The following is an 11,095-nucleotide window of genomic DNA, read 5'->3' as shown; positions in this document are numbered from 1 at the left end:
AGGACTTAGATGACTTGAACTATTTGCAGCTAGTAAAGTGAAGACAAAAGAAGAACTTGATCTTCTGATTTTTAAGTCATAATTTTTCAGAGAAACAATCTTCTGCTATTTCTATGTTTTCTTTTCTCCCTACAGCTGACTCTAGAATTGCTTAGTTTGGCTTTGTTGACTTGATAATAATTATAGTCATTTTCATTAATTGCTCCCAATTTGAGCCTAATTGCAATGGAGCACAATAAAAATTACGCATATCATTCAATATGGAATATTAACTTCTGGTTTTATTCCTTTATATACAAATTTTGGCTTACTTGTTTGTCACATGATTTTGTTATAATGTACTTTTTAAATAAAGTTAAATATATAGTTTAATATGCCAAATCAGTTAAGTCTGCAGGAGTGTCTCATGAAGGATTGGAACCAAGAATAGGAAATTTGTTCTGTCTTTTTTTTTTAATGTACTTCTGTTTTTCAACTTTCTCCAGATCATTTTTCTGCTTCTCCATGCTCTTCAGCAGAAACTGGTCTTTCATAGAAATTACACAACCAGCCTAAAGTCAGAGGATTCTTTGAAGTCCAAACTAAAATTCCCAGAAAAATTTCCTGTCCTCTATTTTGATCTATTTTCTCTATTTTTGTCTATTTTCTCTATTATTGTCTACTTGACTAAGACCTGATAAATAATATTTCAGAAAGACTTCAGTACCAACTTGTTGATAGGTAGGTGAGAGGAGGTTAGAGGAGCTCTTTATTTCTTTTTTGGGGGAGTGTGGATAAGCATATCCAACAGTGCTGGGAGGTACTCTCAGCTCAGTACTCAAGATTACTTCTGGTGATGCTTAAAGGCTCAGACAGTGCTTAGTAGGGGTTCTTATAGGAATTCTTATATGCAAAACAGCCAAATTGAGCTATCTTTTGAGGTCAAACTCCCAATTTCTTTAACCCTGTCTATTGAGTGTCTCTTTTGGTTGGGGCTTGGCATGCATAAAATTTATCTCATGAATAAATGTTTCAAAGATGCAATTTTTTACAGAGTACTCTTTACATTTCTGGCACATAGCAAACATGAAATATACTCTTATTATTTTTGTTATTTGAGATTAGATATTATATTAAATTAACTATATTCAATTAATAAAGTCCCCTTCAAGGTTTATATAGATAATTTAAGAAACTCAGGGAAATTGTCTCAATAAATTTTGTTTATTTTTCTGTTTATTTTTCTCTCCAAACTTTGAGAGACAAGTTAGGCCTTTTCACAAATATTTCACAGCTTTAAAACATGGCATGTAATCTTCCATAAATCCAGCAGGGGGCAGGCTTCTCAAACATAAATTTTCTATGCTATGCAGCCAGTCCTTTGTGAGAAATAATAGTGATTGTGGCGAGAGCTGATCACTGCATAGAATCTGAGACTTCCCGAACACAACATTACTGTAACCTTCATCAACTACAAGAAATGACAAAGCACCAAGTATTTTAAGCACCAAGTATTTAAGTATTTTTATGACCCAGAAGAATTCCTTGCTGTGTAACTACAGCAATTCTTTGCCACCCATCAACTTGCTCTGCTCCAAGCTTAGAAAATAAACAGAAGACCTGTCAAGCACTCTAAATTACTCTCCCCTTTGCTTTAGCTTTTGGGTTTCTGTCCATCTTTCCCTCTACATTTTCCTTCTTATTTGTTTTCCTCTCCCATGAAAATATGTCTGCAATAAAAAACAACTGTGATTTGTAAAGAAAATTCTGGGCTTTTCAGTTCATTGCAATCAAAGGCATGACAGTTATTTAAAATACAATTTAGATTTTCAGGTACCATACTAGGAAGGTAGAGTATTAGTGGCTTTACTTTTGTTTTAAAATTATTTAGTTATTTATTGTTTGGGGAGCACAAATTCAACTTGCTCAGTGTTTACTCCTGAATCTGTGTTCAGGGATCACTTTGGGTGATACTTATGGACCACTTGCAATGCTGGGAATTGAACATAGGTCACTGCATGCAAAGCAAATGCACCAATGTACTATCTCAGGATCCTATTATTTACTTTTGGAACACACCTAATGATGTCCAGAGGTCCATACATGCCAGGGATGGAGCCTATGCGTCCCTCCTTTATATAAAGCATTGTAACTAGACTCAACTGAAAACCAGGTAAATATTTTTTTTGTTTTGTTTTGGGGCCACAACAGTCAGAGCACAAGTTACTTCCTGGCTCTGCACCCAGGAATCACTACTAGAGGGCTTGAGGAACCATATGAGATGCTGGGAATTGAACCTGGGTGTTAGTTGACACTCTGCTATTACCCAAAACAAAGGTACTCCCCCATCTACCTCTTTTCTTTTCTCCTATCCCTTTGATACATAAAAGTTCACCTAGATCTCACTCCTCCCTACCCCACCTGGTTGAATTTGTACTGGGAGAATAAAGGTCAGTTTGATTTGGCTCACAAGAAGACCACAAATTAATTGATTTATTAATTTGTTGCAGTTACCTTCTTTAGATCCATCCACCTGTGGTTGGAAATATGGTGTGTGGGGTGATTTCACAACATGGGGATTTATTTTACACCTTGGTTGTTCGTGTGTAAAGCAAATGCCCCACTGGCTGTGCTATTGTTCTCGCCCGAAGGTAAATGTTTTAAACCACTATATATATATATATATATATATATATTTTTTTTTTTTTTTTTTTTTTTGAGAGCTGGTTTGAATAAAGAAAGAAGTTCTGGCTTTGGTCTCAGCAGAGAGAGAACATGGCAGAGAGAGGCCATGAGACAGAAAGACCATGAGGAAAAAGCAGACTAACTCCAATAAATATTTTTTAAAACTTTATTAAAACACCATGATTACAAACATGACTGTAGTTGGGTTTCAGTCACCAAAAAAATACCCCCTTCACCAGTGCAACATTCCCACCACCAATGCACCTCATCTCCCTCCACATATACCCCAGCCTGTATTTGAGACAGGCATTCTCTCACTCATTAACATTGTCGTGGTAGTTGTTAGTATAGTTATTTCTCTAATGCACTCACCACTCTTTGTCATGAACTTCATATCGTGAGCCAATCCTACCATCCCTCGACTCTGAGCATTATTACAATAATGTCTTTTATTTTCTTAAAATTTAAGAAATTAATTTCTTAAAATTATTCTGTGTCTCTCTCTCTTTCCCTCTGACTTATTTCATTCAGCATAATAGTTTCTATGTCCATCCATGTATAGAAAAATTTCATGACTTTATCTCTCCTGATGGCTGCATAATATTTCATTGTGTATTTGTACCACCGTTTCTTTAGCCATTCATCTGTTGAAGAACATCTTAGTTGCTTCCAGATTCTGGCTATTATAAATAGTGCTGTGATGAATATAGGTGCAAGGAAGGGACTTTTGTATTGGATTTTTGTGTTCAGAGGGTATATCCCTAGGGATGGTATAGCTGGATCATATGGGAGTTCAATTTCCAGTTTTTTGAGGAATCTCCATATTGTTTTTCATAAAGGCTTGACTAGACGGCATTCCCACTAGCAGTGAATGAGAGTTCCTTTCTCCCCACAAGCACTTATTGTTCTTGTTCTTTGTGATGTGTGCCAGTGTCTGTGGCATAAGATGGTACATCATTGTTGTTTTGATTTGCATCTCCTTGATAATTAGTGATGTGGAACATTTTTTCATGTGCCTTTTTTTGTTTTCGTTTTTTGGGTCACACCCGGTGATGCTAAGGGGTTACTCCTGGCTATGCGCTCAGAAGTTGCTCCTGGCTTGGGGGACTATATGGGATGCCAGGGGATCGAACCAGGGTCCTTCCTAGGCTAGCACAGGCAAGGCAGGCACCTTAACTCTAGCGCCATCGCCTGGCCCCTTTCATGTGCCTTTTGGTTGGCCATTTGTATTTCTTCTTTGAGAAATTGTTCATTTCTTCTCCCCATTTTTTGATGGGGTTTGATGTATTTTTTTTTTTGTTGAGTTCTGTAAGTAACTTGTATATTTTTGATATTAGCCCCTTGTCTGATGGGTATTGGGTGAATAGTTTTCTCCCATTCTGTGGATGAATTTTGTATCCTAGTAACTATTTCCTTTGAGAAGTAGAAGCTTCTCAGCTTAAAATAGTCCCATTTGTTTATCTCTGCTTCCACTTGTATGGAGAATGCTGTTTTGGCCTTGAAGATGCCTTTAGTCTCAATATCATGGAGTGTTTTACCTACATGTTGTTCAATATAACTTATGGTTTTGGGTCTGATGTCCAGGTTTTTAATCCATTTGGAGTTAACTTTTGTGCGTGGTGTTAGATGAAGGCCTGAATTTACTTTTTTTTTTTTTTTGGTTTTTGGGCCACACCCTGTAATGCTCAGGGGTTACTCCTGGCTATGCGCTCAGAAGTTGCTCCTGGCTTCTTGGGGGACCATATGGGACACTGGGGGACACAAGCGGCTGTCCAGTTGCTCCAACACCACTTGTTGAAGAGGCTTTCCTTGCTCCATTTGGATTTCTTGCCCATTTATCAAAGTTTAATGGATTGTATATCTCAGGCACATTCTCTGAAGACTCAAGTCTATTTTACTGATCTGAGGGTCTGACTTTCTTCCATTACCAAGCTGTTTTAATGACTATAGCTTTGTAATACAATTTAAAGTTTGGGAAAGTGATGCCTCCCATACTCTATTTACCAAGGGTTGCTCTAGCTATTCGTGGGTGTCTATTGTTCCAAATAAATTTCAGGAGTGTTTGATCTACTTCTTGGAAGAATGTCATGGGTATCCTTAGAGGGATTGCATTAAATTAGTACAATGCTTTGGGAGTATTGCCATTTTAATGATATTAATCCTCCCAATTTTATGAGCAGGGTATGTGTCTCCATTTTCTTGTGTCCTCTTTTATTTCTTGAAACAGGGTTTTATAGTTTTCTTTGTATAGGTCCTTCACGTCTTTAGTTAAGTTGACTCCAAGATATTTGAGTTTGTGTGACACTAATGTGAATGGGGTTGATTTTTTTAATGTCCATTTCTTCTCTTTCATTATTGATGTATAAGAAGGCCATTGATATTTGTGTGTTAATTTTGTAGCCTTCCACTTTGCTATATGAATCTATTGTTTCTAATAGTGTTTTGTAAACCACTATTTCTTAAAGGTTTAATGCAAATATATTGCAGGCAGATAGGTTGGGTTGAAATACTGGCATCAATTATATGCACAATATTATTCCAGTGACCAATTAAAAGTTCTGTAACCTGGGGTAAATTATTGAGTTTCTTTTATTCATCTCTAAAATGTGACAATAAGAGAGAGTCTATCTTTAGGTCACATGAGAATAAAAAAAGTTAATATGTGTAAGCTATAATGATTGGCACACAAAATGTATTCAGAATTACTTGCTACTAAGATGAGCTTTTTATTAAATTGAAATTACATTAATAATTTATTATAGTATAATGGTGTAATGTTACTTTATTTCATTTTTTAAATTAAATATACATTTAATTTAAGATACATTTTACTTAACACATATCTAAATTCATTGCAACTTCCAACATAGCCAATTTAACAAAATATTAGCAAATTAACAACACTACTACAAATTAAACTTTAATATTCTCTTTAATTTCTTCTAAATAATATAATTTTTATAATACACATGACAATTTTTTTGTTATTTAATAACTTTTACAAAGGTAGGAGTTCTGAGAAATTTATTGAATATATTTGAGTAAGTGAAAATTGAACCAAATCCTTCCCTAGTGGTTAGAATAGGAAATTAATGAGTGATTGCACATTACTGCCACCTGTTGGTTTGTGTCATATAAACAACAATTTTTTTTTAACATTTAGGTAACACTTCATTCAATTGTGTCTGAAAAAGACTTTTATTTGAAATATCCATTCATCCCACTGCATGAAAAGTTATACTTCTTTGTGTTGTAGAATTCAAGGCTAATGATTATCAAAATATTTTTTTAATTTTTATTTTGACCATATTGGCTTACATATCTTTCACAGTAGTATTTTTGGTACATATTAACATTGAATCAGGGGAATACCCATCACCAAATTTGTAGTCCCCCTAACCCCATTCTTTTCCTGCAACCTATATCCCCCACCCTTACCCCTCGGGCTGCTAGAGTAAGTGGTCCCCTCTGTATCTAGCTTACTATTAGTGATCATATATCTGTTTGGCCCTGGTACCCTCCCTTGTTCCCCTCTATTTGAGAGGCGGAGCTAGATAGTTCGAGTTATGTGGTTTTGTTTGAAGGAAAGAAAAGCAATAGAATAGGGTAAAAAAAAAAAGAATCAAATAAGCTGAAAATGGGTGGAGTCCTTCGGCTTTCAACCTCAGTTTGAGAGAGGACAGGAAAAAGGTAATTGAAACACTGCAACAATACAGAAAGAAATATTAAATAGAGGGCGGGCGGGCGGGCCGGGAAAAGAAAAAGAAAGAAATATTAAATAAACTATTCAGTGAACATTACAGCAATAAAGTCAAGCACCACACAATAGTCTCGGTCCTGAAATCAAACCATGCTGAGTGCAAAAAGAAAGAGAAAGATAAAATAAAATCAAATAAAATTGGAGACATCAACTTCAATATCTACACCAAAATAAAGAAGTCAAAAAAATCAATCAGAAATATATATATATATATATATGGATAAAAGAATTATTTTGTGCTCCCCCCTGCTGCATAGGCACAGTAACTATTGGGGACATTATAGAGGAAATTCCCTTGGCCTAACAGTGGTCGGCAACCTGCGGCTCGCGAGCCACATGTGGCTCTTTCCACTTTTAATTTGGTTCTTTTTTTTTTTTTTTTTTTTTTGTGGTTTTTGGGTCACACCCGGCAGTGCTCAGGGGTTACTCCTGGCTCCATGCTCAGAAATTGCTCCTGGCAGGCACGGGGACCATATGGGACGCTGGGATTCGAACCGATGACTTCTTGCATGAAAGGCAAACGCCTTACCTCCATGCTATCTCTCCAGCCCTTAATTTGATTCTTCTGTGTCCTGGGCGGCTGCTCCAGGAGTCAGGACTCTGCTCCTAGCCTCTGTCAGTGCACGCCCTGTGTGGCTCTCAAAATAAATTTCAATCGTGGTTTTGGCGAGATTTGGCTCAGTTGAAAAAAAAGATTGCCGGCCACTGGTAGGAGATACAGGATTTCTCCACCCTTGAAGTATACTGTCATGGGATTAAATATAGACTCCTTGCATGGTTATTTACTCTCCCCTCAGTGCTTTTGTGGTGTATGGAAGACTTCTGCTTTGTCATGGGTGATAAAATCAGACCTCTGTATCTAGAGATCTTGGTGTCTGTACAGCTCAAGGAATGGAGATTATGATGAAGTCTTTCTTTGTGGTTCTAGCAGTTCTGCTTCTTCAGTGTCATTTTCATCCATCTTCTGTAGTGGGTGGTCTTGGTCATTATGCTGCTCCTAGGATGGAGCCTGGGATAGAGTCTTTCGTTATGTTTCCGGAGGACCCGTTCAGTTGCCATTGTCTCAGTCAGACCTCTGGAATTGGAGATTTTGTTTGTTGAACATATCGTAGACCAAAACCTAGGCTAGAGCTGTTTATTGTTGTTGTTGTTGTAGATCTGTAGATAGCAATCTTGGCTTTTGCACAGATCAAAGGGTGACAAGTCTTCTGATCTTTTTTTTTTTTTTTTTTTTTTTAATTTTTTTGTTTGGGTGGCTGAGGGAGGGGAGCGGTAAGGAGGGAGAGAAGAGCAAGTCTTCTGATCTTGTCTTATCATTGGCTGGTGAAGAAGGACAACTTGCTCTTAGATCAAGTTGTTCGCTTTTCCTCATTGTCAGGATATCATTTTAGAACTGGCGCATGTTGGTGTCAGAGCAGCATCATGGATGCCCCGGAGGGGATTTGGTTCCTGGAGCTGTCGTGGAGAACTCTGTCGTTTCTATTTCTGGGATCCAGGAGTCAAGGCTGGACAGTCGGTGCCTAATACCCTGCTATCTAATTTGGTTCCACCTGACATATGTTCAAGTTGGGAGATGCCCCTGTGTTGTAAAAAAGTTTGAGTTCTTATCCCTAGTAGATAAGAGCTTGTTTTTGCACATAAAATTTCCCCCTTTTTAATATGCCTTTGCAGGAAGAAGTGGTGCTACATTATATTGCTGGTGGATTTGAGGGTGAAGAGAGAAGAAAACAGGCACAGGACAAAAACTAAAAAAAAGTTTCTTTTTTAAAAAATATTAAATAAAAGACTTAAATAAAGGAACAAAGTGGGGCCGGAGAGATAGCATGGAGACAAGGTGTCTCTCCTTCCTGCAGAAGGATGGTGGCTCAAATCATGGCATCCCACATCCCCTATGCCCACCAGGGGCAACCTCTGAACATAGAGACAGGAGTACCCTCTGAGCACTGCCAGGTGTGACCCAAAAGAAGAACAAACAAGTCAAATCAATAAACAAAAACTAAAACAAAACAAATAAAAAAACAAAACTACAAACAAACAAGAAAAAAAAAAAACAATGAAAAAGGGAGAAAGTGATACAGAAGATTACATTTGGAGAAAAACAGGATAAGAGGTAGTGTTATATAGGTCTTATACTTATGATGAAAGTATAGGCTTCCCCATTATCTTTTGAGATTTCCTTGTGGGGTGTGGGCTCCAGGCAGGGAGGTCTTGGGTAGAGTTCTTGCAGTGGGGGTACTTTTGGAGCTAGGTCTGGTATAAAGTCACAGTGCATATTAGGGAGAGGTGACTAGGAGGGCCACACTGCATGAGTCGGTCGGTCGGGGTGTTGGTTGTATTTTCTTGCCAGAAATGAGGTGTGAGTTTGAGTGGGTAGGAGGTCGGTCTTGTTGCCTAATTGATTAAGAACTGAGGGTGAAGAGTTTTAATATGGTGGGATATCGGGGATGGGATATTGGGGTGAAGGGATAGTCGGATATCTGAAGGAAGAGAGGGGATAGTATATGGGAGGGGCAATATAGCCTGTATAAGCTATAGATATGAGTTGTTTATAATTTAGGTTAGTCTCTCAAGGAGGATTCCTATCTCTGTGTGCTCCTGCCCACATATAAACATATAGAAGTTAGCTTAGGTATATATTAATGAAAAGAGGTTGAGAGAGCAAGAGATATGCTGAGTACAGAAAGATAGGTAAATATAGTACATGTAAGGTAAAGAAACTAATAGATCAACTTTTGGATACGTATAGGCTTCATGTCTTGAGTACTAATCATTGTGTTAGTGAGGTCTATCTACGCTTTGCAGTATTTTGCAGTATTTTCTGCAGCACCCTATATATCAGTTCTCCTTTTCTATAAAGGAGGTAACCATGTGGTTTTTATTTGACATGGATTGAATTGATGATAATGAGGAGGAGAAGGTAGAAGAAGAGAGAGACAAGAAGAGAGAAAAAATCCAAAACACAACAAAACAAACAAGCAAACAATAACAACAACAAAAAAACGAAGTAATGAGAAGAGAGGATAAAAAAGCAAGGGCATGTTAGTTTGCTTGAACGTGTTTGATGCATAGGACCTGTGGTATAAATCTGTAGGTCACTGTGCTGCTTCGGTGGTCTGGCTTGTCATATGCTTCAAATCCTAAAAGAGGGCATAACCTAGAGATAAAGGGTATGTTAAAGAGTTTGATCCAGACACTCATTCAAACCTACACCTTGTTCCCATCAAGAAGATACAACCAACACCTCGACTGACTCATGCAGTGTGGCCCTCCTAATCACCTCTCTCTAACATGGACTGTGGCTTGATACCAAACCTAGTTCCAAAAGGATCCCCACTGCAAGAACTCTACCCAAGACCTCCCTGCAACAAATCTTTTGTCAATCTCAGGAAGGCCAGGGAGGGTGTGTGACAAAAAGGCGCCCTGGAGCCCACATCCCACAAGGAAATCTCAAAAGACAATGGGGAAGACTATATTGGCATCATAAGTATAAGACCTATATAACATTATCTCTTAACTGTTTTTTCCCAAATGTAAAGTAATCTCCTGCATCAATTTGTTCCTTTTTCTTTTTTTTGTTTGTTTTTTTGTTTGTTTTTGTTTTTGTTTTGTTTTGCTTTTGCTTTTTTGGGTCACACCTGGTAGCTCTTGGGGGTTGCTCCTGGCTCTATGCTCGGAGGTCGCCCTTGGCAGGCACGGGAGACCATGTGGGATGCTGGGATTCGAGCCACCATCTTTCTGCATGAAGGGAAGACGCCTTACCTCCATAATATCTCTCCGGCCCCACTTTGTTCCTTTAATTACTTCTTTTATTTAATTAAAAAAATCTTTTTTCTTTAGATATATGTGAACATTTATATTTTTAGTTTTTGTCATGTTTCTGTTTTCTTCTCTCTCCACCCCCAAATCCACCAACAATATAATGTAGCACCACTTCTTCCTGCAAAGGCATATTTAAAAAAGGGGAAATCTTACGTATAAAAACAAGCTCTTAACCATCCTTCTCTTGGGGTTGTGCTACTGTCCAATGAACGTCTAGTGAGGACAGTACTGCTAACGCCTAAACAACACATTCACAGCAGCTAGAGCTCTGCTTTATATTGGTGCAATTTTTGGAAAAGTATCATGAACTCCCCTTCTTTTCCAAAAATGAATACAAAAATAAAAACATGCTCTTATCTACTAGGGATAAAAACTCAAACTTTTTTACAACACAGGGGCATCTCCCAACTTGAACATATGTCAGGTGGAACCAACTTAGACAGCAGGGAATTAGGCACCGACTGTCCAGCCTTGACTCCTGGATCCCAGAAATAGAAACGACAGAGTTCTCCACGACAGCTCCAGGAACCAAATCCCCTCTGGGGCATCCATGATGCTGCTCTGACACCAACATGTACCAGTTCTAAATGATATCCTGACAATGAGGAAAAGGGAACAACTTGATCTAAGAGCAAGTTGTCCTTCTTCACCAGCCAATGATAAGACAAGATCAGAAGACTTGTCACCCTTTGATCTGTGCAAAAGCCAAGATCGCTATCTACAGATGACTGGTTGTTACAAACATGACTGGACAGTACACATCCCGGACCACCACCACCACCAACAACAACAAAAAAGCTCTAGCCTAGGTTTTGGTCTACGATATGTTCAACAAACAAGATCTCCAATTCC

The 11,095-nt window shown here is 38.1% G+C and overlaps 1 non-coding gene across 1 annotated transcript; it reads left to right on the top strand.

Moving 5' to 3' along the window:
- Window positions 1-10,415: 10,415 nt before the first annotated feature.
- On the top strand, window positions 10,416-10,541 carry LOC126010251 (U4atac minor spliceosomal RNA). The gene has a single exon (XR_007496353.1). It is a non-coding gene; the product is annotated as a U4atac minor spliceosomal RNA (small nuclear RNA).
- The last annotated feature ends 554 nt before the right edge of the window (window positions 10,542-11,095 follow it).

Source organism: Suncus etruscus, chromosome 5 (assembly GCF_024139225.1).
Source record: "Suncus etruscus isolate mSunEtr1 chromosome 5, mSunEtr1.pri.cur, whole genome shotgun sequence".
NCBI lineage: Eukaryota > Metazoa > Chordata > Mammalia > Eulipotyphla > Soricidae > Suncus > Suncus etruscus.
The sequence above is the reverse complement of the archived record's forward strand: the minus strand, read 5'-3'. Positions and strand labels throughout refer to the sequence as shown.